The sequence below is a fragment of the Gossypium hirsutum genome, chromosome A08, assembly GCF_007990345.1.
Source record: "Gossypium hirsutum isolate 1008001.06 chromosome A08, Gossypium_hirsutum_v2.1, whole genome shotgun sequence".
NCBI classification, from domain to species: Eukaryota; Viridiplantae; Streptophyta; class Magnoliopsida; order Malvales; family Malvaceae; genus Gossypium; species Gossypium hirsutum.
In genome coordinates, this window is record NC_053431.1 from 21,406,981 (window position 1) to 21,414,806 (window position 7,826).

At 35.1% G+C, this 7,826-nt stretch overlaps 1 non-coding gene across 1 annotated transcript; it reads left to right on the forward strand.

Annotated features, from left to right (window-relative positions):
* The first annotated feature begins 2,359 nt into the window (after nucleotides 1-2,359).
* Nucleotides 2,360-2,466, forward strand: LOC121205147 (small nucleolar RNA R71). Its single transcript, XR_005900232.1, has one exon. It is a non-coding gene; the product is annotated as a small nucleolar RNA R71 (small nucleolar RNA).
* The last annotated feature ends 5,360 nt before the right edge of the window (nucleotides 2,467-7,826 follow it).

Here is a 7,826-nt window from a genome sequence, read left to right on the forward strand (position 1 = left end):
AAGGCATTCGTGCGAGTTGTTAAATCCGGGTTATGTCCCGAAGGCATTGTGTGAGTTACTAAAACCGGGCTATGTCCCGAAGGCATTTGAACGAGGAGCTATATCCGGTTAAATCCCGAAGGTACGTGATTTGGTAATGAATGAGCTTGCTGTAAAATTCCAGCGAATACTCGAAAAACATCCCAATATGGGGATATGTTACGTATGTGTTGAATTTAATCGAGCCCTTACAAATAAATGTTCGCTCAGTTGATAAACGAGCTACCGGCCTTCGGCCAAGTTAGTTTATTGTGTATGTACATAAGGGTTGTTAATGTTGTGAAGCAAGTTTGATATCGGTAAATTGCGTATTATGAAATATTCCGTTTAGCTAAATGTGTGCTATTCTTTGTGCATGCTGGAATTCCTTGCTCAAACTTACTAAGCATAAATTGCTTACTCGTTACATTGCTCCTCTGTTTTATAGATTTTTGGTTCTCCAGCTATCGGACTCGGGATCTTGAAGTCGAAGTCGCCCACACTATCAAAGGCTCTTTTGGGTACTATTTTGGTTGAATTTTGTTATGGCATGTATAGGACTACCCATTGTTGTCTTTCGAGTACTTTATGAAATGTATAAGTGTACAGCCATGCGAAGATGGCTTGTAGAAGTGGAGTATGGCATTAGACCATTCGTATTTATGAATGTATAGATGGTTTCATGATGTAACTATGTTGGAATTGAAGTGTTGAGCAAATGATCAGCCACTAGAATGGCTAAGTATGATCATATGTGGGCTTATGTATGACAAGGCCCTAGTTGGTCCATGAAACCCCAAATTAGGTAAGGTTCACTTTGAAAACAGAAGCTGATAGCAGCAGTGGTGTGGATTGGAAAAATCACAAGAATTCGTAGGAGTGGAATTAAATAGTGAATAAATTATGTAATCGAACCTTGATGAATCTACTTTCATATGAAATTAACGAAACAATTATAGGAACAGTACAGAAAGAGATATTCGGGTTCTTGTGGGACAGGGCCAGAACAGTTTCTGGATTCACTGTTCCGCCTTTGGAAATTCACTATAAATTGACCAGAGATAATTAGGGGTCATACCATATATGTATGGATTCCTCTCTGAGTCTAGTTTCCATAGAAACAAACGGCATCAGTATTGAAGCTCTGTGCAGAGAGATATCCCAGTCGTAATGGGAAAAGGTCAGTGTAGTCGACCCCTGTAACATGGGAGAATTTGACTAATAAACTGTACTAGTTGGCCCGACCAAAAATTCTAGAAAAAAATCCATAGGTGGGGACATGAGTCTAGTTTCAGGGAAAAATCACAAAACTGATTTTTGAGTTGTGAAACTCAAGATATGATTTTTGAAGCGACTAGTACTCAGACTGGGCAGTGTCTGGAAAAATTTTTCAAAGTTTGTTAACATCTCGTGTCCGACTCCGGTGTCGGTCTCGGGTTCGGGGTGTTACAAAAATGTAGAATTGGTCATCCTTCAAGTTGATGATATTGTTTTTCCGTGACATTCTTGTTGACAAAATGATTTGATTCTACCACAACATTTTGCTGCTTACCCTTTTTAAGTTTAGTATGTTTTTTAGATGACTCTAAGATCTTTACATGGTTATTATTTGTGTTATCCTCTCCTGCCATGGCATATTGGGAAACATCATCAAGTTGAGTTCCACTTCTAAGAGTGATGGCCTTACACTATTCCTTCCCTTATGATCTCAAATTCTCGGTATCACTTGGCAATTCTCCTTGTGGTCTCAAATTCAAACATTCACTATTTGGCCCACTTGATTCTTAAGAGCTCAGAGAGATGCAGCCTGACTTTGAATTACAGCATCATTCTTGGATATATATTCCTTCAACAAGGCTTCAATAAATGATGATGATGATGATGAAGCTAATGCCTGGCCCAGCTAGACATTTTTCTTAGGCATAGGATGATTATAACCAGGCGGTGTACTATTGGCATTCTGTCTTGAGCATTGTCAAAATTCCCCACACCTTGATTATTCCAACTAAAGTTTGGATGTTGCTTGCACCCTGGATTATACATGTTGGAATAGGGGTTATTGTTATAAGACACGAAAGCTTGGTTGATTTCATATTCCAAATTGTAGTGGGCTTTCATTGTTTTAATCATATTAGCCAAAGAAGATACTTGTGTTGTTGACGAAGTGATTGCATCTAGCTCCATGGTACCAACAAAGATTGATAATCATTGTTGGCAATGAATTTCATATGCTTCATTATAAGATTTATCCAACAAAGTATCATTAGTAGAAGCATCAACTACCATTCTCGTTTGTGCATTCAACCCATTATAGTATATCTACATTTGAGTCTAGTGTTGAAATCCATGTATCAGACACTTTCGAATTAAGTCTTTCAATCGTTCCCAAGCTTCATATAGTGTTTCATCCTCTGACTAACGAAAAGATGTGATGCCATTTCTAAGCTTGGAATTCATATTTGAGGGATTATACCATAGCAAAAATCTTTGGCAAAGATCATTCCATGACGTCACTGTTCCTGACGGCAAAGCATTTAGCCATGCTCTTGCATGATCTCTTAAAGAATATGGGAACAATTTAACTCGCAAAGTGTCTTCAGGAACACCCTATTATCTAAACGAGTTACAGAACTCTAGAAAAAGTCTTAAATGCAGTCTTGGATCTTCAGTGTGTAATCCACTAAACTATAACATCTAAAACATTATCAGTTTTAGCTTAAACTACTAAGCCTATATTTATGTTCTGACTATCCCTGGATTTAGGTAATCCAAAATTGGCACAACATGCTCTTGGATTGGTTTGTCTCAGTCATCTATCACCCTACAAATAGGAGGATTAATATCTTAAACATTCGGATTATCATTGAAACCAAGATCATTCCCATTCTTAGCCCTTTTTCATAGTTTTTTCCACCTTCTTTGTAAATTTATTTCGATCTCTAGGTCAAAAGGATACTCTTTGTTAGTAGGAATGCCTCTTCTTATGCACTAATGGAAAACCTATAGAAATTAAATAAAATTAAGTTAAATAAAATTGATGGAATTACGTAAAATAACAAAACCAAATTTCACCAAATTGCTGATCCTTAGCAATAGCGCTAAAAAAGTTGTTGCGTGTGAAATGGTATGCGAATTGTGCAAGTATACATGTCGAATCAAGAAATAAAGTGATAAGTGAGATCGTCTCCATAGGGATCAGATTAGGTATAAAAGTGGTCAAGTTATTATAACGAATTGTGATTAATGTTATGGCAAAACCAAGAATCTCTAAGTTTATTAAAAGAAACCTACTATAGACCAATTACAATAGGAGTTAGGGTATTCTATTTTTAGTGGTCAATTTTCAAGAAACTATCCTAAGCTAAAATCACCTAATCCACTACACAATTTTCTACAGCTATTGAAGAATTAATCTCCTCATCAAACATCACAAACAAATATATACTCATCACAATCTAAACAGTCCTTGGAAATCATGTGTCATGGCAGAATGAATGAAAAAATGAACAAAAATACTAGCATGAACATACTTAACTAAATATCTAATGCATTCTACATGCACAACACATCCTCAAACCTAAGGAATACATTGTCCTTAATGTATGAACGGATAAGAATCATAAAGGCAAAAACATATATATATAAAATGATATGACAAAAATTATGAATGCATGATGCAATACAATAAAAAGACAAACAAATGCAGAAAAAGTTGATTAAATGCTAGGAGCTAAGTTTTCATTATTACTTTAATTTCTGTGCGTAGATTTGAGTGTAGCATGCTTGTAGCACAACTTTTGTTTCAACCCATGGTGGCACTTCCTCCTCCTCATCACTAGATTTGCTAAGATTATCAATAAGCTTATTGACCTCTCGATCTTGTCTAGACACAATCGATGGAGGTGGGACATTAGCAATGATATCCATTGCTGGCGCAGGAGTTGGAGTTGCTTTTACTTCTTCCTCATTACCAGTCTCAATATTGACTGATTCAGTATTATCTTCTTCCATAGGTTCCTCTTCTTCTTGCCTTTCAGTAGCAGGATGTGTGGGGATAGAATCTGTCGCACCGGCCTCTGTTTCACCTTCCCCTTCCTCTTTATCTACATGTAATTCCTTAGGATAGTTAGGAAATACAGACATAGGATTGGTGAAATTCTTTTGAAAGGACCTCTTTATGATAGCATCTCTCCTTTCCACATAGGCCCAAAATATAACCATTTGTTCTTGTGCCTGTGCCAGGTCTATAGCAATCCGCAGTTGTTGAGTCTCAAATAGATTGAGCCGCTTGTGTAACTTCTCGAAGGAGTTGAACACTTGCTACTCAAAGATGCCATTAGTAGTAGAGGGTGGTGCTGTGTCACAAGTGGGGGTAGAAGAGGCAGTGGCAGAACTAGGAGGTTGGTTCTGTGATAAATTATTCCCTGAAATCTTCACAACAATATGCTTTGTAATGGCCCTTTGTTTGGGGTAAAATCTTCATTGGCTTAGACAAAGACATTCACAAGCTGGCATAGCGCGGTGATGAGAGAGGGAAAATGTAACACCCTAATACCCATGTCCAATATTAATTTAAGTAATTACAACAATAATAGCACGTTTCCATGAGTAACTTTTATAGTATGCACATACTAAAACAAGGGTAAAAATTGTAAGGTGTTTTTTCTCCTCTTGACCGAATATGCATACATAATGTATCTCGAATGCTTAACATGTTAGTTCAATCATAACATAATCACACTCATATCACAATATGAACTCATATGTCAAGTTGATTTCACTTCAAGATGTATATTTAAACCATTATCACATCCATACATAGAACTTTAGCCAAATTCGCATGACCTTATATATACAATACTATCAAAATAGCAAACCTCCCAAAATATTATTCTATACATTCCATAATGTCTATTTGAGTTTTAAACAAAGGTACCAAAAAGGGGTTGTCAAAAGATGCGATGACTTCGTAACGGATCCAAGCTTTCCTCGACAAGATGATCTATACAAAACCAATAAACACACCAAGTGAGTTATTAACTCAATAAGTCCTAAGAAATTTTAAAAAGAATGTAATGATCCAATTATCTTAACAAAAAATAAAGTTTCAATCCAATATTAGCTGAATTCAAATAGGATATCACAAGGAAATCTTATGTCACATGTGTACATTATGAATTTGGTACATACTTACCCGAATTCACTATGTACTCCTACATCATTTAATCGCAAATTAAAAAGACCATGGTCAATATCATATGCATATTGTTGGCGTATATATATATAAATGACAAACAAGGTTCAATTAATCAAATAAAGCACAAACCAAGCCGCTCCATCTATAAATCAAATCTCCAATCCATTTAGATTCATTTATCACTAATTTATATCTTTGTTAAATTATATACTAATTGAGCCGATTACCTTTCTCTTCTTTCTCTCTTCCCAAGCATTATCTATTAATATACAGATTTAGATCAAGTCCCATGTCTAATATCCATGCGCATTTCATTATTCTCAGTTTAAAGTTTTAAACTTTTTCATTTGCACAAGCAATTCTCTACGATCGATATCGCACACTTAGTGCTCAATTTAAAGGTCCGCACCCATTGTGCTCTTACTCATTTGCACACATAGTGCCACGTTTCCTCGCACACATAGTGCTATGTAATCTCGCACACATAGTGCCACGTAGTTTTTGCACACATAGTGCCGCATAATCTAGCACACATAATGCTGAAATTTCTTATCTATAGCTACCACAATGTCATAGATAGGTTGATAAATCTCACATTCGATTTTCACAAATTCATACATACCATGATTTCTTGTCTAACTTATTTTATGTACAATATTGACCGAAACTTAAATTACTTAGGAACTTACCTTTTTAGCCGGATGAACAACTCAAATCAGCTACTCAACCGCTTTCGCTTTTCCTTTGGCTGAACTTGGCTCCCTTTGATCTTGAGCTCCAACTAAGCAAATAAAATAATTCAATCATCGTAGCCCCAATTTATAATCATTCCTCATAGACACCCACACAGATTCAGTATTCCATCTAATATTAACCAAGCCATAACAATTTAAAGTTTAACCCTTAAACTTAATGCACATCCAAACATACTTCTCATCTATTCCATTTATTCGCTACATATACAAGATAATTTCGGCAAATTCACATTTCCAAAATTTTCAATACTAAATAATTTGTAAATTAATTAACTAAATTCATTTTTGGCTAGTATCCGTTTAAATACTATCAAGCTCGTATACTTCTAATTTCATGAGTTCAACATCTTAATATCAATTGTAATCACTCAATAAATTTCTAATACATAAATTAAGCTACTCAAACAATCTAAATTTAAATTCGGCAAACACCATACCAAACTATTTTAATCAAATTCTCCATAGCACATAAACTAAAATATGCACCTTAAAACTTACTCAAATTTTTATTATGCCTTTCCCTTCTAAAACATAAAAATATAAGTTTTAATCCTTCTTCCATGTTTCGGTCAATTACTCAACTTACCTCTTAACATGAATTTTTGCATTTCAACTTATCAATCAAAACTCATCCGGCCTTAACAATGAACTGTTTCTCATACAAGGAAATAACAATTAAAAAGAACATTCCATTTAAACCCCATATGGCCGAATGCACAAAATATTACCCAACTACTTATTCAACAAGTTCAACCCCATTCTATCATCTACTTATTCAATACAACATGAAAACAACATCTAATTCTAACACTTTGATACACGGCTTAGTGCCCAAACCACCATAGAAGTTTAAATTTTCTTGACATTGCCAAAAGTGCATTCAAAATTAACTTAACATATAAAAAGATTTAACCAACACTTCAAAACTTACCTCCTACTAGCAAAAGAAGATGTCGAATTGCCTTAGTGTAAATTTCCCTTTTTCTTTCCTTTTTGTTTCGGTTTTAGAAGAAGATGATGATGATGAACACTTTCTCTCTCATTCCTTTTCTTCTTTTATTCATCTTTTTCTTATTAATTCATTTTATTTAGAATATTTTAATCATTTGCTAACAAAATATTATAATTAATTAAACTTAGTGGAGGGGCATCATTACTTGGCCGGCCACTTATTGTATTTTGGGCATTTTGACATGCAAACCCAAGCTTTCACACTTTGTAGTTGTTTGGTCCTTACAATTTGCCTATCATATTTTCTAAGTTTCTCAACTAAGTCCTTTCAAGTAAAATTCACATTCATAAGACTAAGTTAAAACATCAAATTTTCACACATGCACTATCACACATAGAAGATATGTAAATAAATTTTAAATGAATTTTATGACTCGATTTTGTGGTCCCGAAACCATATTCCGACTAGGGTCAAATTAGGGCTGTCACAGAAAAATAAGACTCCCTGCATTCTTCTCAGCATACTGATGGATTTCTTTAAATATGATTTTCCCATATTTATCTTCCTCCCCTTTATGAGTTGAAGGAATTAGCGTGTCATAAAAAAGTGGTACCAAACCCTATAGTTGGGATTCAAAAAAGCCCTCTCCATGGTGTAATAGTCTTATTTTGATACTGTCCACTTAGTACCTACTATACACAAGTCTTGAAAAACCTAAGTCAGACCATCAGTCGTGATTGCAGCAACACTAGTCATGTTCATCTTGAACAACAGAAAGGTCGTACTACGCATTGATGGTATCTTCACCAAATGGCACCAATGCTCCCCTCACAGAAATAAAAGCATTGTTAGGAAAAGTAAGGTGAGCATAGAACTCACGAACCACCTTGTCAAAACATCCTCT